The following is a 26,397-nucleotide window of genomic DNA, read 5'->3' as shown; positions in this document are numbered from 1 at the left end:
TCAAGCCATGGTTTCCAACGTTGCCTTGAGTGTAAGTGTCCAGGCAACAGGGTGGGGAAAAGAGAGTACATGATTGGGAGGCTTTTAGGCAGCAGGCCTAGGGTGGGAGTTAGCGACTAAGGCCAAAGGAGAGATGGTTGAGGGGAGGTGGTACTGGTTGGGAGATGAATCTGGGGTGTGTGGGATCTAGTGTGCGCAGGATGGTGGAGGGGCTGAGAAGCATGAGGCAGGACCTGTGGAGCCTAGGACAGGATAGAGAGGCCACTCCTCCTGCCTCAGTGGACAGAGCTTGGGAACGGCTGAGGGGCTCAGGACTGGTTCCTGGTGAAGACGAGTCCCACCAAGATAGGAGAGAGGCCCTGGGTCAGGGGAGATAGGTGGGTGAGAACTGAGGTGTCTACACACTTTCTGAGATGAGCGTCCTAACAACTGGGGAGGCAGACCCTATTTATCTTTTTCTGGTGAGGTGGTGCCTTGACAAGAGCCACATAATTAATAGGCAGCAGAGAAATTAGCTAGGACTTGAGTTTTTTTTGATGTCAAAGCTCTTGGTGGTGAGATCCAGGCAATATCCCAGATGAAGGGTTGGAGAACCTAGACTCTGAAGTTGGCTTAAGATGAACCCCTGGGTGTCGGGGAGAGAGACCTCTGTGGTGGCTGATCCTTTCAAAGTGATTCCCCCTTTGGCTTTGGTTGGAGGAGGGAGGGCAAGAGAGGAACTTTCCAGGCAGAGGGAGCAACCTGAGCAAAGATCCTAAGGCAGAAAAGTGCTTAGAGGGTTTGGGGACTGAAAGATGTGTGAGAAGAGTCTGGAGAGGGAAGCAGGACCCAGCTCACCCGAGGACGTACAGGCCGTGGCAAGGAGGGAAGATTCTATTCTAGAGGCAGCAGGAACCCACTGCACGCTTTGAGTCGGGGCCGAGATGGTCCACTTTATAGTTTAAGAAGACCACTCTGGCTGTTGTATGGAGAATGGGTGGAAGGGAGGCCACAGGGTATATCAGATGCAGTGGGTGAGGGAAGAGGAGGAATTCAAGACAGAAATGGATCTGGAGCTCAGAGCAGAGGTTCAGGATGGCAAAGAAAACTTGATCTTATATTTCCTGTTAGCTCCCTCCTTGTTGTCAGCCAGGCTTCCGGCCAGTAGCCTGATCCACAGTCTCTACTTCCTTACCTCCTCAGCTCAACCCTCTGTGCTCAGGCCTCTGTCACTGCCACTTCCCTGCAGTGTCTCGGGCAAAGGGCACTCGAGACCCTTTATGATTAGCCAAGTCCGGGCCTTTGACCCTTGCCTGGCTTGACGTGCATTCGGTCACACTGTGAGCCATCCCTGCCTTGAAAGTCTCCTTAGCCCTCTGTCTCTCCAGCCCCTTTGTAGTTCCCAGGTCCTTAGGCAGTTCTGAAATGGTAGCATTACCCAGGGTCCTGACCTTGCTCCTGGATTCCTCTGTGCCTCTCGGAATAAAAAGAGCCCTCCCCATATCATCAGGACAATGCCTACTTGCCTTTCCAGCATCATCTCAGGTGCCCTCTCCTCTAGGAAGCCTGCCCTGACCCCTTAGGCTGAATTAGGTGCTGCTCCTTCTCTTTTTCCATTTCTCCTGGAGCATAAAGTGGATATGGGAGCACTTAGCACCCTGCTTCCTTATTTGCCTCCCCAGTCTAATAGTGCTGAAAGATAGGATTACAATGAAATACCCTGTAATCTAGGACAAAGATTGCTTTCTCCTGTTCAGGTGGAAGCATGCTTTATAATGAAGGTACCTGCACCTGATTGTATGTCCTTTAGCAGAACATTCGTTTCTCACTGGGTCTGAAGGCTATGAATTCTGGTATAATGTCTTCTGTGAACAGAAGGAATTCATTCAACTCAAAAGAATTTGTAATTGTCTCCATCTTCTGAAAGGAAAAAACCCTGAGAATTAAAGAATATGAATCACTTCAGAAGAGCTTCCAAAGACCTGCTACCATTGCCTGGTAACTTGGATCTCCACTTCCTGCTCCCACCCCTAAGCTCGTTACACGTTCCTCGTATTTTGTGATTCCACAATTCTGGGTTTGACATTACCACTGCCTCCACAGTGGTGAGCACTAGCATTCTCCTCGACTCAGTCCTGACTGCCTTCGAAGGCAGCAAATGGGCCCAATGAAAGATGAGCTTCTGCCTTTATATCCTTTCCTCCGGCTAAGCAGGAATGAAGAAGAAGAGATGGGTAGAAACAGCGAAGTGTGCACTTAGGTATTCAGGTCACACATCTGGAATTTCAGTAAGGGTCTGGGTGGTTAATGTCACTAAACTCTCATGCTTCTCTTTCAAATGTCTTTTTCTACCCTTTTGAATTCTTTCTTTTTGTCTTACTCTCAGCTCCAAACCCACTTTATCTTTTTTGGCAGGTAGAACAAAGAAAATAAAATGTTGAGCCACTTTCTTCCCAGTGGCTTGATTTTTAGAATCTTTCTTGATTTTTTTTTTTCAGCGTTTTGTTTTCTGAGCCCAACAGCAAAAGCAGAGATGCCTTTAACTAAGTGAAACACTTAGCTTCATTATTTAAATCATGCTGCAGGTTGTATTTGTGCCTTTTAGATGTAGTGTTGGGCTGATAATTTTCTAAGAAAAAGAACACTCTGAGGTTGTTCTTTATTTTAAACTATAGATGTCTCTCAAATGGAATAAGACTGCCTAAATATGTGTGCTAGTGGACTAAGTTTGAGCCCCCATGTTACTCTCTCTAGGGTTTGTTATCAAGGTGAGAAATGCCTGGAAACATGAGCCCCACTCTGTTGATTCCCACTTGTTTATTTCTGGTGTCCAAACAAGACATGAGGATTACAGACTCTCACACAGGAAGGGACATGGGGTTTTCCAGTGTGCCCACTGGTGAGATGCCAACTCCCCTTCTTACATGGGTGCCTCTCTGTCAGCCTGAGCACATTCTTCCTCACAGGAAGCTAGTCTTTGACCCTTTGGATTTACTTAGTGAGTCTTTTCTACCACATACAGCATAGTCACCCCCTGAAGTACTTGCAGACAGCCACCACCTTCCCTTTCATCGCCTTCTCTAGAGACTATGGATTCCTGGTTCCTCAGATGTAGCCTCCTTCCTTCTTCTACATATTGTGATCCCAGTAGAGCGTCCCAGGGTTTTGTTAGCTTTTTCTGTGGCTCAGCCTCTTGTTGAACTTACTCTCAGCTGAAACCCACCTCCATGGAACCTTTGCCTGAGTGGAGGTTCTAAAATGTCTATTTAACAGAATATTTTTTATCTCAGTGGTCTTACTTAACAGTAAAGCATTTTGTTACATTTGATAACACTGTAATATACTTTCCCTTGAAAGAAAACAAAGGCTTTTAAGTTGTAGGGTGCAGGTAAAATGCCGTGAGACTGCAGAATTTGATTTCTAGCCAGAGGAGACTTAAGCAAATTCAGCTGGGTCTGATAAAAAAGGCTGGCGTTGACTGTGCCCTCACAGCATGCCGGGTACCGTGCCAAGGATTGTTAACATATCGTTTAGTTTAATACTCACAGCAACTCTAGTTAATAATGATATCATTAATAGTAGATACAGTTATTGACCTCATTTTAATGATGAAGAAATGGAGCCTCAGAAAGGTTGGACTTGCTCCATGTTTCACATGTGGTAGTGTGACCTAGACCTTGAGCTCTTACTCAGCCAGACACCTTCTCTGCTTCTCTGACACCTTTCTGCTGGGTAAGGGTCTGTGTACAGCTCCCTTCCCTTGTGCCTCCTGTTTAGCTCTCTGGTCTTCCTAATTAAAGGGAAAATTTTTAAAAGAAAGAATTGGATGGTTCTTTGCAACTCACCAGGGCACCTAGAAGAGTGCTCTGCACATGGTGGGTGCTGACAGGAAAACTGAGGTCCTTAGTTCCATGTCTCCAGGCCCAAGAAAAAAGAAATTAAACCTCTATGAGTTGTTTAGTCTTGGGATGACCAGGACCACTTCTGATCCTGTGAGTTCATCTTATCAGTAAAAGTCTAATGCCATTATGGTGGGCTAGGACTAAACCTTTGATCTGCATTTGGGCAACTGGCTAGCACTGACAAAATTGGGCAGTATGGCTGTTGTAGTTAAAGTTGGACTGGCAACCAGGACTGAATACAGGTATCTGATACCTGGGTCAGTTCTGGCTCTGCCTTACACACTTACCCTCTGTGATCCTCAGTGTCCTCTTTTCCTGGGAGTTGGGAGGGAGAGAAATGTATGAGGGTAGCAGGGAGTTTGTTACTCCATGTTCCTCTCCTACTCTTTCAGAGGTTAAAATAACCCTTTTGGTGTTGGAGAGTCAGTTCTTGTGCCCTATTTCCCAGCTCCACACTTAAGACAGGGGTACAGTTGGAAGGATGGGACTTTGAGAGCGTGGTGTTTCTCCCTACCCTCCTTCCCTAAGAAATTGGTGAATTGGACACCATTTTTAACTTGGTGTAAAACTGGGATTTTTTTTAACTGAGCCTGCACTGAGGAATTAAAATATAGGTCTGCCCAGAACCTCTCCCCTAGTTCACAGGGCCCCAAGGGTTTAGGAACGGATGTTAATTCCCCTGTGGTCTGAGGAGAGTGGCTCAGTTGTAGGACCACTTCAGGCCTGTTGGGGGAGCACAGGCTAGTCTTGCTGGTCTGGTATCTTAGAATCATCAGGTTCTGCCTGTATGTGCATCTCAGCCTGAGATGAACTCTAGAACTGCCCATTCTCCCTGTGATTCAAGGTAAAAATGCTGTAGATGGAATGCTGTGGGTAGGACTTGGTCAGAGTCCCAACAGGAAATTTGGTGTTCTCAATTTAACATAATTATGGGAGAGTTAATTTAAAGAGGTGTGGGTGGGATGTAGAGGAAATCTCAAGGGACAGAGCAGGAAGCCAGAGTTATGGTAATGGTGGAACTAACACCGCCACTAGCTGCAGTGGGACAGGTGGATGGAGTGGTTATCAGAAACCAGAAGAGATTGTCATTTAGAAGAGGCCACCGTGAGAGGAGCAGTGACTTTTGATTGAGGGATACAGCCAGCTGAAGTGGAACACTTGAATTCCCTAACCTCACCCTTTCCTCGTCCCCCTCCCCACCCCGTTCCCTTCCCCTGACCTCTTTCTGGGACTCAGCATTGGACAGTCTCCAATAGAAGTCATAGGGCACAGGGGCCTGTTGATGTGATCCCTGAAGAGCAGCCTGCTGGGGCAGGAGCAAGGTAGAGAAGGGCGGGGAGTGCATCTGGGGAGCAATAGGGAGATATTTCATAGTGGATAGAGCATGTGTGCATGTGTGTGTAGGTGGAATGGAAGGTGGGGAAAAAAGAGTAAGATAAACATTTCTTGAGCATCACCATGTGCTAGGGGTTTCTCATAACCCAGTCACCTTATGCGATAAGTAGAAGGATTTCCATGTTCTAGATGTGGAAAACTTAAACCCAGATCTCCTGGCCTTAGTCAGCTCAGTCCTGGTGACCCCTGTGGTGACAGAAGGTAGCCAGATAGTCCTCACATCTGTCTCTCTGAGCCCATTCCAGAAAGCCACAGTTCACGGCATTGCTGGGGAACTGGGCGGACTATAAAAGAGCTGCTGTGTATTTTTTTTCCCTTCACATCTATGAACTTGAAGAGAAGGGGAAAGAGGAGGAAAAAAACTCAACTTGGCATGAATGATGTTAACTGAGATCAAATAAGGTGAAAAGCAAAATAAAATCCAGAAATTTAGCTTTGCTTTTACCCAAAGTTCATGGGCGGCTGCTGTACAAAGTCCTTTTTACTTTCCACAAATGTTAAGCACTTTTCATAACATGAATCTCATTATCTTTATTTTTGGTGTTTATGAAAAATAACTTTATAAAAGACAAAGAGCCAATTGAACATTAAGATCAAGCTATGTGTCACCTTCGTGATTTCATTTCTTGTTAATGTACAAATTATTATACTTAAGAGTTAAAATTATTTTGGTTCCTGATACATCATTGTAAAATTATTTATTGAATAATCAACAGTGAAATAGAATTTCTAAATAAAAAAGAATCCTAACAGCCTAGAAAATAAACTTCAGTTTTTTTCTAGTTTTTATTATATGCATACATAAATTTTACATGGCTAGAATTGTGAAAGTTTACATTGTTTTCTCATCATTATGAGCATTTTTCCATATTGCTATATAACCTTCATGATTATTTATAATGGTTTATCAGTTTACCTTAAATAACATCCAACAAGTAGGAGAAGGTTTATTTACCCTGCTTTGTGCCATAAAAAAGATTGGTGGTTTTGTTGAACATTTAAGTGGTTTATTTATTATTTTTCTCTATAAACTTCATTCATTTGAATCTTTGTGCGTCTAGTTTCCACACCCCCTCCCTCTTTTGTTCTTTCTGGCAGAGGGAAAGGAGTTTTTATTTTTTTCGGGTAACTTCTCAGAAGTGGGATGTATACTCTGAAGGTATATCAAGGAACATTAAATATAGTAGTTTTAGAGATTGCTGAGAGAAGCAAGATAACAATTAAAATGAGTCATTAAGCAGAGTTGTTGCTTAAAATGTTAATGTGGGTTTTTATTAAATCCTAGGTTTAAAAAATTACTGCTAAAAGAGAAATTAGACACCATTTATATTTACATTCAAAATTTAGCTGAAACCCTAAGTTGTGATTAAGTTTTAAAAAATTTGTTCTTGGCTAAATTGAATATAGCGTAATTCTGAACAAATCTTGTATTTGATTAATGATATTGGCCCTGGTTATCTTGCAACCCTGGAATATTAGCATTGGCCTGGGAGTCCCCTGGACTGCTCTTTGGGAGGCATGTATCCCCTCTCCAACCCGTTCTGCTCAGCCCTGGGCAGCCTGGCCGCTTCCATCTGTGCACCCCTTTACAAAGCTGGAGCCCTCTGACCAGAGGGGCTTCCTTGTCTAGTGCTCTTGTTCGTCCACTTGCCTTCCATCTGCCACTACTCTGTTTTCTGGAACAACAGACACATTTCTTCCACTGGTCAGGAAACTTCAGAAAGTCAGAGAGCAGTTCTGGTTTTCGCTGTCTGTCCTTAGCTCCTGGCGTAGTGCCTGGCACATAGCAGATGCTCAAAAACACATTTGAAGGATGAAATGTCTTGAGACAGTCCTTCAAATGTGTGAATACAACCACCGTGTCCCCACTTAGTTGCCTCTTCTTTGGATTTAATGTCCTCCAGCTCAGCCATTCCTCATGAGAGACTCGCCAGATCCCTTTCCCTCCAGTCAGGTTCTCACCATTGTCTGTGGCCACAGTTTGCTGTCAGCCACTCTGTTAGTATATGTGACTAGATCTGCAGCCCGTTCTCCACAAGTGGTCTGATTTGCAGTAATACAGTCAATTATTCGTTTTTCTTTTTCTTTAGCAGATCCTGGTTGCTTATTTCTTTTCACGTGATCTGCTGTCAAGCCTAGCCTCTTCCAAGAGGTGCTTGTGCAGTTGAGTGTTTCCTTCTGGATTAGTGTCACTTGGGATTTGATGAGGGCTCTTCAGCATTCAAAGTGCGAAACAGAGGAGGCCCACTGAGGAGCTCTGTGGAAATGTCCCTCCAAATTGACAGTAATCCCCTAATCCCATGCTTTTTCAAACTGTGATGTGCATACAGATTACCTGGGGATTTGGTTAAAATGTGTTCTGATTCAGTAGGCCTGGGTGCAGCCTGAGATTCTGTCTTTGTAACAAGTTGCCAGGGGATGCTGATGCTGCAGGTCTCTTAGGTCATACTTTGAGTAGCAAGGCCCAGTTTTGGGGAAGAGTTGTTCATGAGAAAAAATTCCTTCAATATTTGGATAGTTGTGCTGTGCCCATCAGAGCCCTCAGCAGATACTATCTGGTGCAGGTGCTTGACCCCATACTCAGGTTCATCTTCCTACCTCACTAAATAAATGAAGAAAACGAGACTGGTGCTGTTTTGGCCACTTCCAACTCGTGTGTACCTCTCTGTGCATGTTTGGTGGGACCCTTTATTCCAGCCTGACAAGCTGTTATCCAACACATTTGGCATTTTTTCAAGTTGCTTGTCATCTGGACATTTGATAAAGTGCTCATGTAAACTGAGCATTTAAAAAATTATTATTAATATGGTATACTTTCATATACCAGAAAGTTACCCAAAGAGAAACTAAATGGGTACTTAGCTTGTTAAAAATTGGTTATAAAATACAGGGTTCCTGATAAAATTCTTTTATACGAAGTATTATGGAGCATCCAGATTTTTTTTACCCTATTGGAATTTGGAGAAAATGGGTGCATTGTTGAAGTTACATTCCTAAGCTGAAAGATACTCATGTAGCTGGCAGCGTTTCAGTGGTATATTAGCAAGTGAGCTCTAGAACCCCGGGTGGGGAGGTCATGAGCACCTGATCCCCCTTTTCTGCAAGCTTTTAATCTCTTAGTTTAGGGGACAGGTACTTTTCTTCTGCCCTTTACAAGGCAGGTAACACTGTGATCAAGACTTTTTTGGTCACTTTAAGGGATAATTATTATGTCAAAATTTAGAGAACAAAGCGTTTATATTTGCTTATTGTGTAGAATTTATTGTGACCTGGTCAGTAGGGTGTGTCTCTGCATTAGGGATTCCTAACCTCTGTGAGATGAGCTAGTCCCTCAAAGCCATGATTTGATTAAAGTTCTTGAAAGCGAAGTTTTGCTTTGAATCATTCTGCAGCTCTAGGGGCAGGGGCCTTCTGAGCTCAGAGTTCGGGCTTAGAAACTGACTGTCATTCTCCTTCCCTGAGCAGGCCTCTGGGGTGCAGTGTTCTCAAGGTGAGAGGATATCAGAGTCACTTTCAAAGTGCACCCCACTCACTCTACCCAGTGCCTTAGTCATGGCAGTGTATAGCCTGGTTGGTGCAGTTATCACAACGCACACACGTTCTCACAGAGCCATACAGCTCCAAAATTTTACCTGGGTAGGCCACCTTTGCCTATTTTGAATATAGTAGGTATGGCTACCACCCTGGAAGGTATGCTGCCCACGGAATATCAAAAAAATCCTCTCTCCCTGTGCTCTCAAAGCCCTTAAGCCCCAAGTTCATCATTTGAACATATGGGGAGACATAAGGAGAGACACGTTGTTGCTGTAGTTCACTCATTAATTTCCTCCCTTTCCTTGGTGGTTTTCCAAGGTCAATCAGATGTCTCTCTGTTCTTTCAGCTGCTTAAATGCAAGCACAGTGGTAGCAGCAATTATGTTTTCCCTTTAACAGTTTTTTATTACAGTAATTTTCAAATATGTATTATGGACCTCCATGAACTCATCACATAACCTCAACAATATCAACATCTTTCTAATCTTATTTCATTTATTTCCCATCCCTCTTCATTCTCTTTCCTACCTACTACCATACAGGGTTTTCCCCTTGCCCCCCCACCCCATCTTCTGATCTTTTAAAGCAAATTCCAAATGTTCTGTCATTTCATCTGTAATACTCAGTATATAACTTAACAGAAATTTGGTAAAACTTTTTATTGAAGTATAATATACATAAAGAAAAATGAACATAAGTGTAGAGGCTGGTGAATTTTTACAAACTGAATGGACCTATATAATCAGCACCCAGATCAAGACACACAGCGTTACCAGCACCAAGCTATAGACTTTTCTGGATAAATTCAGTGTTAATCTCCAACTTGTCCTTTATTAAATATTCTAAACCTATTCTGGTGCATAATTAAAACTTTTATGGTATGTCTGAAGTTTTAAGTAAATATAGGTAAGTTTTCATCCTAGATACATAAAATAGAATTTGACTAACTCTATTTAAAAAAGTTATTAGTCTCCATGAGTTGATTACTTCACCACTATTGATTAATATGTTTAGATAATTTTGACTCCCAAATACTATACTAAAGACAGTGTCTTCCAAACATGTCCCAAAAGTTGAATCCTGTAACTAGACATTAAATTAGGAAACCCCAATCATAGGAGAAAGACAACAACAACAATACTAAAGCCTTGAAATTGATAATAATTAGACTGCTTTATTTTCAGTGAAAAATAAGCAGTAATGCCCATATTCAATCCAGGCTGAAAACTAATGACTTGAATGTATTAACAATGTTTGAGTAATAGTGCTTCAAAAGACCTATAACTATAGTGCCACTAACATACCTAAAAATAGCAATAAATTCTTTAGTATCATCTAATACTCAGTTTACTAAAATTTTCCTTATTGCACAAAAATGTTTTTTTTACTTCATGCTTTAGCTGATGGCCCATATAAAACTTATTGTAGGTTTGAAAGATATATTTTCTAATCTATCTTTTATTGTTTTCATATTACCCCTGATTTCATTTAGTGCTTATGCTCTGTGCTTGCTAACTTATTAACAAAGAAAAATGTAGTCATTCTGTCATAATTATTGCATCTTTGGTTAGAAGAGATCTTAAAAATTGACCCAGCCAACCTTTCTAAACCTGTACTAACTGGGTTTAGTATAACACCTACTTACAGACATTGCTGTAACCCTCCTTCAGTAAAGTCATTTGTATTGTTCTGGATTTGCCTTTCTCTGGCAGCATTTCTCATCTACCTCCACATATTCTTAAAGTTCTGTGTGAATTCTATTCTCTTATCTTCCCCTTTTCATGTGGGTAAGTCAGCTTGAGGTTATGTGACTCCCCTTTTCAGGGGGAAAAAGAAGCCTGGGTTCAAATCTCAGTTGTCCCACTTACTGTGTGACCTGAGGCAGTGTATTTAACCTCCCCAAATATTTGTAACATGTCTTTACTTTTTCAGTGGACTGCATTAAATAATACCACAAATTATTTAAAATATCCAAAAGCTCCCCAAATTTGTAGGCAGGGAGGAAGAAAATTATCAGGTCTCTGCCTATCTTACCTAATTACAACTTAGGGAGCATTGCCCAAGGAGCCAGGATGGGAGGTTCCTAGGTGCAGAAAGTGGGAGAGGAGACACAGGAAAGGAAATGGTAGCTAATATTTACTGAGTGCCTGTAATCACTTTTCCATGTTCTCATTGGACCTCATAGCAGCCCTGGTGATTTTACGATCAGAGAAACATTGACTCTGCCAGGGTAGCCAGGTGGTTAAGAGGAATAGTCTGGATTGAAAACCTTGCGTTGCCACTGTGTGACCTAAGGCAGGTCCCTTGGCCTCTCTGTTTCTGATTCCTCGTCGGTAACACGGAGGCAAGGAGCATCCGTTCCATAGAGTGTTGATGAGGATTAGATGAAATGTGTAAGGTGCCACACACACAGTACCCGATATGTGATCAGCATTCAGCAAGGCAAACTGCTGTTTATCCTTTACTTCTTTTTAGACTTAACAGTCTTTTTAAAGGAAGGCTATGGAGTTTTAGTAGCTTATTAACATTCAATATTGTGAACACAGATTTAGTAGATTTTCCAACAACCACAACAGAACTTTATCAAACATATGAGTGCTTTCCTTTCAAACCGGTCATATTGAAGCCCCCTTACTTATTCCAGTGTTTCCTTTGCCTCAAAATGTATTTGGACTTCTTTTTACTAATTTTTAATCTATAGGTTTTTTTTTTTTTTGCTAAAATTACTACTAGGATGAAGATGAATACTTACATAATTACATTTATTTATTCAACAAACTTTCATTGACTGCCTGCTATTTGTCACCTACTGCTGGACACTAGGGTTATTTATAGCAGTGAACAAGTAAGAACATTTCCCTGTGGCATTTGTAATCTAGGGGGCAAAAAGCTTTCACCATCTTGGATTGTGTAAAAAATGTGACAGTGCTAAATGACATTGTTAAAACTGCTGAAAGGAAAAACGTGCAGATTTTGGAATTTTTTGTAGCTATATCCATATATCCAATACTTTCATTGGTACAAGATCACATCCATGATACATTGCCCAAAGGAAGACAGATTCCTTCTTTATGAGTAGAATGAGATGTAATGAGGGAGACACCAATCTGTATCTGTGCAATGATGTAACCAGCCCTTTAAATACAAATTTGGAGTAAAACAAGGAGCTCCTTTATTTCTTCTCTGCTTGACTGTGACTTTGCAGCCACTCATTTATGAACTTGAAATAGGAAGCACAGTTACATTAAATAACACTATTGAAACTAAGTTATCATTCACCAGTGGCCTGGTGATAATTAAAAATGGTTATGTACCCAAGAATATTTGTTAGGGTCCATTAGTTAGCATGTCTAAAAAGTGTGTTGATTTCTTAAAACTTTCCAAATATTTGTGTTTATTCAATTTTAACACCTTAATGTTAAATAATTGCAAAATACATACATAAGTAACATATGTAAATCAACATAATTGTAGAGTCCTGAAATTCACAGGGGCTTTAAAGATAATTTAGGGTGGTGACACAGTGCAAAAATGCCCTCAGCCTATACCCAACACCTCTGGTGATGGAGAATGTTTAACTATAGACCAGAGGTCATGGGCATATACTAGAAAGATGGGAATTTGTCTAAGACAGGAGTGGTAGTTACCTATGGGAAGCTTTTGGGCCCTATCTGTAAATACAGTGTTTGGCTAAGACTTAGCTTCCACAGTCCAGTTTCTGCCTGTGGACCTCCAGTTTTAGCCCTTCCAGTAAACTTTGGCATTGGCTAGAGAAATATTCCAAGATCTTGTTGGCTTTCTAAATTTGTAATTAACCATTATAGCATACAGTTTTAACCATATATTCAATTAGCTAATATTTATTAAGTGTCCATGGTGCATGAATTGTGTAAGATATGGTAGCATGGAGCAAAACTACCATCAATGGAGATTTCAAGTTTATGAATTAGTGGCTCTAAAGTTGGAGTCAAACGTGAAATAGAGGAAATGGATCAGGTCTGGGGAAGACAGCGACTCTGGCTTGAGACACATTGAACCTGGAAGGCAATGGGCCATCCGAGAGCAGATAACTGCTGGGCAGCTGGCTCCATAGTTGGGAGAAAGGCGGCTTTGGGGACTGTTGCCATGGAAGGTGGGACTTGAAGCAGTTGGAGGAGAGAAGGTCAGCAATAGAAAGTGAGTGGTCTGAGAGAGTCTAGGATGGCAGGATGCTTGGTGCCTGCTAAGTACCAAGTAAATGTTTATGAATTCATTTATCAACAGCTGTGTTCCTTTTGAAGTAGTTCTGTAATCAACTTTCCTTATTCGGTAATTGTAACATTGTGAACCAAGTACAATTTTCTTATTTCTTTGGGGAAACTCTTTTCTATTTCAAAGGTTTGAGAAATGGAGGTTTTCGTGTAATAACCTTTCCTTTTTTTTTCTTTTTAGATTTCTATAAGTAATTCACAAACTCATAACAGTCAGAAAATACACAAGTATAGAGAATAAAGTTTGTCCCTTTTACCTCTCTCCTCACTCTTTCCCATCTTTTTCTATGACTTTCCATGAAGTGTCCCTAAGAGAAGCTGTGTTCTGAGCAGCATCTGGGTTGGAGATCAGAGAACACGATTCCTCTCGTGTGTCTTTGACTCCCAGTGACCATGGATGACTTTATACTAATGTTCAGTGACTGCCTCCCCAGGAGATGTACTTGTTTGCCCTTAGTGGTAGGTGGGTGACCTTGCCTTTATAGGAAGTCATTCAACTGCATAGTTTGTACATAGCTGGAGCGCCATATTATGGACTTTAGGAAGCTCTGTTGCAGCTGGACAGATGTAGATTGGGGGAAAATCTCATTTTTAGGGTATAGAAAATCACTGGTGTGTGAGTACGTGTGTATGTGTGTGCTCAGGCACACACACACGTACCCGGATGGGATGCCTAAAGAGTTGTGAAGTATCTTTAGTGCTGCACTGAATTTTGGATATTATTACTTGTACCAGTCTCTAGTTGATCAAAATAATTATCTTTTAAAAAAATTTTTTATCGATTTATAATCATTTTACAATGTTGTGTCAAATTCCAGTGTAGAGCACAATTTTTCAGTCATACATGAACATATATATGTTCATTGTCACATTTTTTTCTCTGTGAGCTACCAGAAGATCTTGTGTATATTTCCCTGTGCTATACAGTATAATCTTGTTTATCTATTCTACAATTTTGAAATCCCATCTATTTCTTCCAAAATAATTATCTTTAGGGAATGTTAGTGAGAAGTAGTCATGAGACAGTGTACATTTTAGTAGGTTCCCCATTCGCCCAGTTTTATTGCATGTAATGGACCTAAGTTTCTAGAGTTGATGTTTGGCCATCATTTGGAGGTAACCTTGTTAGAGGCAGTAAGAGCCTAAATGTGTCTAACGTCTCCCAGGATTGTCTCCTCAGTGTTAAATATGCAGAAGAATAGGTGCTCGAGGAAGATTGTTATTTGGTAGGGAGGATGAGAAGAGAAATTATGTGATTGCCCTTAGTGTTTGCAGCATATCACGGGATCGAAATGAAAATGAAACATTGGTCCAGAGCAAAAGCACTGAAAGGGTATATACTGTTTGACAACTTACTAATCTCTGGTCTTCCCCATCTTGGTAAAATAGTACCTTCCTGGACTTGGGTGTTCAAGTCAGAAACCTGGGAGTCATCTTCAACAACTCTGTCCCTCACGCCCACTCCACCCAGAAGGCTGCTGATCCCACCTCCAGCACACGGCAAGGCCACCCTCACGCCAGCGCCCCCGTGCGGGTTGCTGCGCTCACTGCGCGGCGTCCGCGGCAGCCTTGCTCTCGTGCACCTCTCCCCGGCATTCCGCACTTCGGCCAGAGTGATCTTTTTGGAGACATAAATCAAGGGTGGATTTACACCCCTGCTTAAAACTCTTAAACAGTTTCCCACTGCACTTACGATAAAAGTTTTAAATCCCCAACTTGGTCTGCAAGGCTATGTGTGACGTAGCCTCGGACTAACTAACATTACCTTGAGTCCTCTCACCTCCATTTAGCACCATCCATCCAGTTCTGGAGCCACGGCATCCTTATATTTGAACCTTACTTTTTCTGTAGGCATCACAATTCAGTAGCATTTATGTTTCCCAACACGAGTAAGAAGAGACTTTAAACCTATGTCTACTTCTCTTTTCCTCCTCCTTTTGTCAGTTTCTGATTATTTTCTATATTATGCCTGTTTTCTTTCAAGAATTCTTATTAATAGTTGCCTTGTATTTCACATTATATTTGGGCAGTAGTTGTTGAGATTTAACTATAGGTTTTACTTATTTCTTTGATCAACACTGCTTCTTATATCTCAATTTGACTTTTATTTCTTAAGTTTCTTTCTTTCTTTCTTTAAATTTTTAAAAATTTAAAAATTGAAGTATAGTTAGTTTACAATATTGTGTCAATTATTTGCTTATTTTTAATGGAGGTACCCGGGATTGAACCCAGGACCTTGTGCATGCTAAGCACTCTCTCTCCCACTGAGCTATACCCTCCCTCCTATTTCTTAAATTTAATTAATTAAGCTTTGCTAAGATACAACTTTGAGTCTCTTCTCCTACCTCTTCCCCCCCAACCCCCTGAAATGTATGGGTGGTGAACTGCATGGAGCTCTTACATACCCCAAAATATCTTCATTTTGCCTTCTTACTTAAATGGTGGTTTTAGGGGGATATAGGATTCCAAGTTTAAAATGATTTTTTCTTTAAAACTTTGTAGAAATTGCTTCATTTGTGTTTTAGCATCTGATGTTACAGGTAAGTCTGGTGCAAACCCACTTTTCCTTTTGTCATGGTTAGCACTCCCACCATCCTCCCCCACCTTATGTTGCCAGGGTCTCTTTATTTTTGCAATTTAAAAATTTCACCAAGTTGTATTTAGGTGTTTCTTTTTTTCAATGTTGTTATAAACCATTGACAGACCCTTTCAACTTAGCACCCAGGTCCCTCTTCAACTCGGAGAAGTTTGGTCCTCTTCTTTCTTTGGTAATTTTTTCCCCCTCCATCCTCTTCCTTTTAAAAAGCTAGACATTTATTAGATTATGTTGGATCATCTAGACTTATTCTTCCCCCAACCCCCTACTGGCTTGGTATGGAGGAATTTATCAGTTCAATCTTCCAGATCATTACTTCTAGTGGAAAAGGTCTGTATCACCTTTTGCTATACAGACCTCTGTTGAGGGATTTAAAAAATTATTTTGTTTGTAGTTTTGTTTCTTTATTCTTCACTAGTAACTTTTAGTATTGCTTTCCCCTACCTTAGTATCTTTAAAGATGTTTGAAATGGCATCTTCACAGATCTTTCAGAGAATACTAAAATTATTTTGTTTCCTTTGTTAACCCGGCTTCCTCTTGGCTTGGTTCCTCTATTCAATTTGGTGCCCCTTTTCAGTCCATTGTTTTTCTTAGTATTTTATTCTTAGTTGGTTTTCTGTTCACATTTCTGAATAAGGATCCAGGTCAGCAGTTTTCAATCCTAAGGGTACATTACATTATCTGGAGAGCATTTAAATACAAATGCCTGCCTCCTCATTCCCTCTATAGATGCTGATTTTCGTTAGATTAATGTGGGGCCTAGGCAATTGGCATTTTCTTTTCTTTTCTTTTTTTTTTTTTTTTTTGAGGTATGATTGATATATAACATTATGTTAGTTTCAGGTGTATGACATGATGATTCGATATTTGTATATGTTGTGAAATGATCACCATAAGTGATGGGTTAATATCCATCACCATACATAGTTTCAGAAGTTGTTTTTTTCTTGTGATTAGGACTTTTATGATCTACCCTCTTAGAAATTTTCAAATGTGCAATATGGTATTATTAACAATAGCCACACGCTGTACTTATTTATTTTATAAGTAAAAAAGTATACCCATGACTTATTTATTTTATAACTGGAAATTTGTACCTTTTGACCCCCTTCACCAGTTTCACCAACATCCCCTACTAAGACCACCACAAAGAGATCAGAGAACAAAACTACAGCGGGCCTGCCAAGTCCAGGGCAGATGCCTCTGGAGTTCACCTCCTGGGTACAGAATGGCAGGGCTGCAAATTAACAGAAAGAAAAAGAAAGAAAAAGAAAAAGAAAGAAAGGAAGAAAGGAAGAAAGGGAGGGAGGAAGGAAGAAGGAAGGAAGGAAAGAAAGAAAAGAAAAGAAAGAAAAGGCTAAGTAGTGAAAGAGCTCAGGGTTACCATTACCACATTAGATCCAAATCACAGCAGTTGTTTGAGGTTCCTCAGAATGCTGAGTGTTAACTGCACCACGAGTGTAGTGGGGATGCTTCCTCATCCCAGCCAGCCCTGGGCAAGTGTTGTCCGGGTGCCCAATCTGGGCTCCCTTCTGCTGGGATTTCTGGGGTAAGGGGGAGCCAGGATGACTTGAAGCACTTGCTGTGCAGCCCCTGACTGCTCTTCCAATGGAGCAACATTAAAAAAAAAAACCCACAACCTCCTGGGGTGCATGATTTGATAACTGGGAAAAAAACTTCCCGCAGACCCAAGTGGCTTTCACACATTCAGGTGTTCAGTATTATTATCCAGGAGCAGAAATGATGAGTTCTGGGTTTGAGAGGCCCAGGGTGTCTCTCTCTGTGATACAAAAGGGCACAGCACCCGCTTCCCCCATTTCATTCTTGTAGAATTCATTTCCATCTGTTCTAACACCAACCAAGGACACTGTGGCCTTTATCTCATTTCCTTGTGCACTGCCCCTTGATCCCACCTTTCCCCTGGGTTTTGACACAGAGTTTGGATGAACTGAGTGCAGATAGAGCTGAGGAAGTGTGGAGGAGAATTACAGTTATTCACTTATCTTGTTGAAAATGCTCTGAGAGGATGCGGAATGGTGTGGGCCCTGAAGACAGGCCCCTCATTAGGCAGTGGCAGGATTAAAGGAGAGGGTGCCCTTTCCACCTGCCATGTGATAAGGTTATTTGTGGCAAATAATTTTGTGGATAAGAATTTGTGGCAAAACTCGTGCCATGAGAGTGAGTCTACCACGGATGTGACACTGACAGCTTTGCTGATAACTGTGCTTAAAGGACCCTCTGATACTGTCTGTTACCTCACTGCGTCACGTTTTTACCTGCTTCTCTTTCCACTGTTTCTTGCCCAGGTCTATTTTTACCCTTGTGTTCTTATTTTTTTGCCCTCTTTAACTTAAACTTTCTGGTTAAAAAACAACAAACCAAACAAATATCAGACCTTCTAACTTCACATTAGCTATCACGCCCTGCCAAGTCACTGACCCTGAGTACCTGCCAGGAGATATTTTTATTGCCTTTGGTTTCATTATAGATGACAAAATACGTGGAATTGGATTTCTTTTTCCCAGGATTTGGTTGCTAGTTGTTTATTCCAACACCAGATGGTATTTTCTGATTGAAGTTATTTATAAGCAGTTTGAGTCTTATAAACCCTTTTGATATTGTTGGATCACCTCGGAGTCCTGTGTGACCCCATATGTTGAGAGGAGATTAAAAACAAACAAACTTCTGAAAAGTTGACACCAAACTTGGGAATTGAAGCAATCACTGTCCCTCAGACTAATAATCTACTGGTCTTAAGATGACTTGTACTTTTGGGGAATCTATAATTTCCTTGAAATTGCTAGTCTTAGAAAAAGCCACAGTTATTTTTCCTGGGTTACTGTGATGCCTTCAGTTCTAATTTTGATGTAAGTGCAAAGAACAGATTGTGTCCAGCCCAAGTTACATTTATAACTTCAAACAATTGTTCTCTCATAGTCCTTAGCAAAAAAATTTTAAAGAAAAGACTTATAAAGACTTCCTCCCTTCCGTCCCAATTATAGTTGATACTTTAACTAACCAAGTGTGTTTGAGCACAATCTTTGGCAAAGTAGCTAATGTTTCATAATCACTGTTTTTGGATTTGAACTAAATGAAAGAGAGTTCATGATACTATTTGGTGAAGTCTATTAAACAACTTACTCTTATCAGTAAACATATAAGATTCATATATATCAATTCCTCCACTAGGAACTGAAGATGATGAAAATTAACTATAAATCAGGGAAATGAAAATCCTTGAGTTCTGAACTTTTGCATAGGCAAAAGCGAACAGCAAGACCTTGAATAATTGACATTTCTTCTCTGGACTATGAAATTGGACTCTCTGTGGCAAGTATAAACTTCATATTTGTGACTTACTCCAGTATGTACTTAGTAGATTACCTAGAAATACAACTAAAGGAAGTTAGGCATTACCTTATCAAGGACATTTTAAGGTAAAATTATATCATAGAATGGAAAGATATCCCCACATCCATGGTTTTGGAAGACTTGATACTGTAAAGATGCAGTACTACCCAAAGTGATCTACAGATTCAATGCAATCTCTATTCAAATCATGGCCGGCTTTTATACATAAATGGAAAAGTTGATACTAAAATTCATATGGAATTGCCAGGGAATCCAAATAGTCGATCTTGAAAAAGAAAGATATAGTTGGAGGACTCATGCTTCCCAATTTTAAAAAAGCAATAATAATCAAATCAGTGTGGTTCTGACATAATGGACAGATTGATCAATAGAATAGAATTGAAACTCCAGAAATAAACCCATAGATCTAAATAGTCAATTGATTTTTGATAAGGGTGCCAAGTTCATTCAGTGGGGGAAAGGACAATCTCTTCAACAAATGGTGCTGGACAGTTGGATATCCACATGCAAAAGAATGAAGTTGGATTCCAGCCTTACACCATGTACTAAAATTAACTCAAAATGAATCAAAGACCTAATTGTAATTGCCAAAACTTTTAAAACATAAAGGTAAATCTTCACAACCTTGGATTTGGTAATGGATTCTCAGAAATGACACCAATAGTATAAGCAACAGAAAGAAAAAAATAGATATTTTGGACTCCATCAAAATATACAACCTTGTGCATCAAAGGACATTATTGAGAAAGTGGAAAGACAATCTACAGAATGGGAGAAAATATGCAAATCTGAGAAGAGCCTAGTATCCGAAATATATTAAAAAAAAAAATAACTCTTACAACTCAACAACAAAAAGACATACAACCCAATTAAAATATGGGCAAAGACTTGGACATTTATCCAGAGAAGATATACAAATGGCCAAACATATGAAAAGATGTTCAACATCATTGGTCATTAAGGAAATATAAGTCAAAATCACAATGAGGTACAACTTCATACCCACAAAGATGACTATAATTTTAAAAATGTACCAAACAGAAAGTAATGAAGTGTTGATGAGGATGTTAGAACCCTTGTGCTTTGCTGGTAAGAATGTAAAATTGTGTAGCCACTGTGGAAGACAGTTTGGCTGATCCTCATAAAGTTAAATATAGAATTACTGTATGAGCCAGCAATTCTGCTTCTGCATATATACCCCAAATAGCTGAAGACAGATATTCAAACAAATACTTGTACACAGATGTTCATGGCAGCACTATTTGCAGTAGTCAAAAGGTAGAAACAACCCACATGTCCCTCAGTGGATGAATGGATGAACAAAATGTGATATATCCATACGATGGAGTATTTTTCAGCCATAAAAGGGAATAAGGTACTGATGCATGCTGCGATGTGGAGGAACCTCAAAACATGCTAAGTGAAAGGAGGCAGACGTGAAAAATCACATCTTGTGTGATTGCATTTATATGAAATATCCGGAATAGGTAAATTCATGGAGACATAAAGCATATTAGTGGTTGCCAGGGGCTGAAGCAAGGGGAACAGGAGTGACTGCTTAATGAGTACAAGGTTTCATTTTGGGATGACTGAAATGTTTTGGAACTAGATAGATGTGATGGTTGTACTACACTGTGAATATACTAAATGCCACTAAATTGTACACTTTAAAATGGTTAACTTTATGTTATGTGAATTTTACTTCAAATTTAAAAAAATTACATCATATAGTTTTTGTGATCTCATAAATAACTATGGCTTTGCTGTCATAGTTACCTTGTGACTATTGGAACCCATGTGCTTTGTAGCATTAGTACATTGGGAAAGTTCTTTCCAGCTGTGGGCAAGAAAATGCGAAGATGAATGATCCCAAGTGGGTTTCTTCCTAAAATAACAATTAAGGAATATAGTTTTGCTTTTTCATTTTTACTTGTAGAAACTGGTAAAACTTCTACCTTTGAGTGGGCCCTTGCTTGTTTTAAAAATGTGATCTGGGTTGGGAAGGGTTGGTTTTTTCATTTAATTTGAAAAGCATGTTTAAAATAACTTTATATTATTTGGAGATGGAGCAGCTTTTGATTTTATGAAAACTAAAGAATTTAAGATAGACATACAGAATTGCAGTAAGATTTTTCTGATGGTTTGCTATGTTGCACTGCTAGAGATTTTTGTGACACTTTTGAAAACTATCACAAGTGCTTTTTATTGTCAGTGGAATTGGTGTCAGGAATAAGCAATTTCTGTTTTCAGATCAAGCACAGCTGGTGCAAAAACTAAAAACCTTAATATCTTATGCCTGTTTTATTTTTTGAAGGAGGGACTTTAGGTTAGATTCTGGCAAAAGGTCTGAGCTTGAGAAGAGCGTCTTACTCAGAAAGGGAGAAGTGCTTTGCCCGCGGTCACGAAACTGTTCTTACGAAGGAACTTGATGCTTCTGCTCCGTAGTTGTGTGTCTGCCCCTGTGCTGTATGAGGACTTGTTTCTCTAGCAGTTGTTTTTTATGCTACTTGTCTTGCACCCTCCCACCTGGTTCCTCTTAGGACCCAAAACATGCCATCCAGGCTAAGAGTTTGTAGACATGAAACAAACAAAGCAGAGTGGTTTGTGGTGGATTGAACCCACAGCTTTGGACGTCATCAGCACCGGGTCCCAATCAACTGAACTAGAGAGTTAGAGAATAAATGCCTTGTTTCAGTGAGAGATTTGTAGTTTTAAAATTAGAAAGGATCTGGTAAGCATGGCAGAATATCCGGAATAAATGTAATAAGCTGAAGTAGTGGGTGAATGTAAGTATTCAGCTGAAAATAATTATTGCTTCTGCTGTCCATAAATTAGGAAGAGTTCCTTTTTGTGATGTTTGCTGGATAATTTTTTTAAATTAAGAAAAGGTTGGGTTTTTTAAAGTGGCAGAGAATTAAGCATTTAAAATAAATTAATTAGGAAAATTTTCCAACAAGAGCTAGCTTAGACATCGAGCTATTGTACCGTGACAGCAGTAGAAGAATGTGAAATGGGTGTATGGGACTACAGCTCCCTGCAAGGTTATATCCACCCAGGAACCCTGCCTGTGAACAGCATCTTATAGTGCATTTCCTTGCACAATTTTCTATACAGAACTTCCTGTACCTTAGTTTCCTCATCTGGGCAATTAGAATAATAGAATCTACCTCATAGGGTTGTTATAAAGATTGTTAGTTAAGGTAGTTAAAGCTCTTAGAACAGTTCCTGACGCAGATTAATATGTGTATATTAAAGACCTAAGATGATGGTGAAAGATCACTGGGAGCTACTCTGGTGAGGGGTGCTTTTTTGAGGGGCAGACTTGTTCACATTCAGATACCCACTGTCCACACTCTCTCTCATGTCCTGTTCAAAGTTCTGAGACCCTCTGATATACCCACTGTTGGGCCATATTACTGCTAATGGGCAATTTAACCAAAGAGAATGCTTTGGGAAAGAAAGAAAGAACCCCAAAGCAGTAGTTTTTCAACTCTTTCCCAAGTGATTTTAAGATTGCATGAAACATCTGTGGTGGTTTGTTGGAAACATATTACTGTCTCATTCATTTACCAAGAGTTACTGTGTGCCATCCTTGACATAGGGTAGAATGGGACAACATAGGGATAAGGGTCAGAGACAAAGATGAAGATAATATATAGCTCCCTCCATAGCCTGGAACTCACAGTCTAGACCTTTTTTTTCTTTTTTTTTTTTTTTTTTTTACCTTCTAGAATCCATGTCAGGAGAATCCCAGGGCTTTGAATGGAAGAGCATCAGAAGATAGCACATCCTTAATAGTATGCGTCCTTGAAGTTGTAAGACGACACATCAGTTAATTTTATCATTTCTGCTAAGCCATCTCAAACTTAGGAGAGAGTGATGGAAACTCATTGGTGGAAAGAGATTTTAATGAATCATCTTGTTCTGATCTATTGTCACAATCAAGTTTACCTTTTTTCCCTTTTATTTTTCAGTTTCTGCTAGTGTTTTAATCGTTTTAAATTGCTAGTTCGTATTTTAATGACCTCTTTTGCTCTCCCCACCCTCTTGGTTTTTCTGTTTGTGTATAGTTCTGGTGAAAATGAATTAGAAAAGGAGATTGATGAGATTGGATAACTCAGCTTCCTAGAATACACTTTATCTCTTTTCTTGTGAAGTGATGATACTTCTTTTGTAGGACTGGATTGCAACTGCAGAAGCAACACCAAGTGAACCTTGAAAGATGCATATGGGGCTGCACAAAGAGAAGAGAGAAACTGGAGAAACCAATGAAGTAAGGAAAAAGTATGTTTTTTGGGTAAATAGTATGCTTCTGAACTTTAAGTTTCTTGCCATATGAATTACCATCACTTCGTAATGCCTAAGTCTCTATAGCCATATTTAGTCTCTGTACTGCTGTTAAACATTATTTTCTCCTTCCTCGGTTTTTATTGCTGAGCTCTTTGAGCAAATAATTTTTTTGGATTAATCTAAAAATGTGTATTGAATATATAATTTAGGTGATTTCTGAGGTTACTTGATAGAAGCCTGTTATATCTTAGGTTGACCATTGGGTATTATAAAAGTAGAGTTGTGTGTTGCGTCTCTGTGATGTGCAGGTTTAGTTTAAGGCCCACTTTTAGTCTGAGTGCAAAACTTATACTTCTGCTTTATTAAATGACTGACTTGAAAAACTAGAACACTAGTTTGAGTACCAGTTATCCAAGCCAGATTCTCAGGGCTCAAGATGTGTGGTACTGTCCTCTGGAATAGGAAGTGTTTTTCAATTTAAAACTTATTACTAAAGACAAAGCAGACTGGCAAATACTGTAGACACAGCCTTCTCTTGATACAACAGATGTGCCCTAGTAGAGTTATATACTCATGTATGTATTAGTTGGGAACCCAATTTGTTCTGTTATTGAGCTAAGCTTAGACACTGAGAGTTTTTGTTGTTGTTGTTGTTGTTATTGTTGAAGTTTTAAAATAAAGGAAATCTACTACATTATTTATCATTATAAAGTTAAGAACCTTTCTTCAGTATGCTGAGAAGAACTTTTTGGAAAGAATGGGGAGGAAACGGAGTCAGAGTTATCGATGGCATATAATGGGAGTTCTGTGCACAGCAGCCTGACTTAGACAACTGCATGGCGATGTCCCTCCCTCTGCCCGAGCCAGGGCCACCCAGCCCATGGGAATTTCCCCACAGTTGTTGCTCATGGAACTTCCTGCCTTATGGTGGATTGCAGCAGTATTACAGTTTTCTCATTCTTTAACTTTGAGTTGGAATGCCGAGTAGAAACTATTTAGTGGCCTTGCATATCAATCCTCTAAACTAAAAATGGCCTAAGACGAGTTTATTCACAAGGAAACTTGTACATGTGTTTTCTAGCGCTCACCTTCACAGGGACTGCTTCAGTCACACTGGTCTCCTTACTGTCCTTCAGTCACACTGGTCTCCTTAATGTTCTTCAGTCAACCCAGAATCTCCTCTGAGATAGTCACGTGGCTCCTGCCCTCCTCCTTTTTCAGGTTTCTGCTCTGGGGGCACTGTTAATGCAAAGAGTTAAGCGAAACTGGAATCCCTAGGAGTTTTCTGTGATGTCAGTGCTGGTACCTACCCCCTGCCCTGACAACACTGAGCCGTCTTGCCTTGCTCCAGCTTACCTCCCTTCTCCCACTCTGTTGCTCCTACCTATCAAGTGTGTTGCTTGGTTTATTCTATACATCATGCTTTTTCCTTTTAAAATTAATCTTTTCCTTTTAAAGGCGCATAGCATTTAACTCAGCAATTGCATTTATAGGAATTCATCTTACATATAGCCTCATACAGCTAGGCAGGTAATCTTGTACCTCCTCAGCCTCTGTTAGATGCTCATGTATGCCTCCGATCTCAAAGACTAATTGTTTCTTGCTGCCACCGTTCCGTTGTTGCCATGGGTCACGTTCCCCTACAATAACTTGGGCAATGTCCTGCGTCTTTGCCTAAACTGCAGTGGACTGGGGGCATTGGCACAGCCACTATGTCCCCTTCTGGGCTTCGTCTTTTGAACTCCTGTTGCCTTGCAACAGTCTTTCTCTTCCCATTTGTGAATATCATGAATGGCTAACTTTTTGCATTGCACTTTGTAGGTATTTAGATAATTAAGTATATAAGAATGGTCTCTCGACTTAGCTGCACATTAGAATCACTTTAGATGCTTTGTAAATCACTAATGTCTGGTCCCACCCCCAAAGATTCTGAGGCAATTTGTCTGGGGTGAGGTGTAAGCATTGGCATTTTAAAAAGCTGCCTGAGTGATTTTCATGTGTGGTCAAATGTGAGGACTAGAAATACTATTGACTTTTCTATATTGGTGATGACTTTTGTTGCTTTAAACTAATCATAACCATTTAAGTGATTCTTTTGGGTTTATAAATATATAATGGTATGTATGTAGAAAAATTTTGCCTCTGCCTTTTACTATATTTGTATTTCTCATTTGTTTTCATGTAGCTTTGTATTAGAAGCACTTCTGACACTGTGTTAATTAACAGTGATGATAAAATGCTGCTTCATTTTGTGCCTTTTTTCGTTTTTTAATTGAAGTATAGTTGATTTACAATGTTGTGTTAGTTTCTGGTGTACAGCAGAGTGATTCAGTTATACATATATATTCTTTTTTTATTTCTTTTCTGTTATGGTTTATTACAGGATATTGAATATGGTTTTCTATGTTATACAGTAGGGCCTTTTTGTTTATCTGTTTTATGTATAGTAGTTTGTATCTGCTAATCTCAAACTCCTAATATATCCCTCCCCTTCCCCCTTTCCCCTCTGGTAACTATAAGTTTGTTTTCTATGTCTGCAAGTTCTGTTTTGTAAATAAATTCACTTGTATCATATTTTAGATTCCACATATAAGTGATACTGTATGGTATTTGTCTTTGGTTTTCTGACTTCACTTAGTCTGATAATCTGTAAGTCCACCCATGTTACTGCAAATGGCATTATTTTATTCTTTCTTATGACTAAGTATTCCATTGTATATATATATACCACATCTTCTTTATCCATTCGTCAGTTGATGGACATTTGGATTGTTCCATGTCTGGGCTATTATACATAGTGCTGCCGTGAACACGGGGGTGCCTGTATGTTTTCAAATTAGGGTCTTCTCTGGATATATGCCCAGGAGTGGGATTGCTGGATCATATGTGTACCTATTTTTATTGACTGCCTGTCTCATTTCTTCCTCAAAGTGTATTGTTGATATTTGGTTTTAAATAGATACTCTAAAAAGGGTAAGAAAGTATATCTTTATTACTAGTTTTAGAATTTTAAAATTAAGAATAGCTGTTGGAGTTTAACAAATGACACTTTGGTATTTGCTGACATGACACAATTTA

General features: G+C 39.8%; 1 protein-coding gene across 9 annotated transcripts in view; it reads left to right on the top strand.

The window, feature by feature from the left end:
• The window catches only part of ZHX3 (zinc fingers and homeoboxes 3), a 100,898-nt gene that overhangs the window by 13,294 nt on the left and 61,207 nt on the right, over nucleotides 1-26,397 (top strand). For 3 of the 9 annotated variants that reach the window (XM_032462310.1, XM_032462312.1, XM_032462313.1), the window contains exon 2: nucleotides 23,207-23,302. The exons of 2 other annotated variants lie outside the window; for them this stretch is intronic. The gene's annotated coding sequence lies outside the window, so the exon portion shown is untranslated. Of the gene's footprint in view, nucleotides 1-22,760; nucleotides 22,827-23,206; nucleotides 23,314-26,397 lie in introns of those variants that run through there. 4 more of the 9 variants (XM_032462309.1, XM_014562478.2, XM_014562477.2 and 1 more) reach the window with 2 other exon arrangements.

This window comes from Camelus ferus, chromosome 19, assembly GCF_009834535.1.
Source record: "Camelus ferus isolate YT-003-E chromosome 19, BCGSAC_Cfer_1.0, whole genome shotgun sequence".
In the NCBI taxonomy this organism is placed as follows: domain Eukaryota; kingdom Metazoa; phylum Chordata; class Mammalia; order Artiodactyla; family Camelidae; genus Camelus; species Camelus ferus.
The sequence above is the reverse complement of the archived record's forward strand: the minus strand, read 5'-3'. Positions and strand labels throughout refer to the sequence as shown.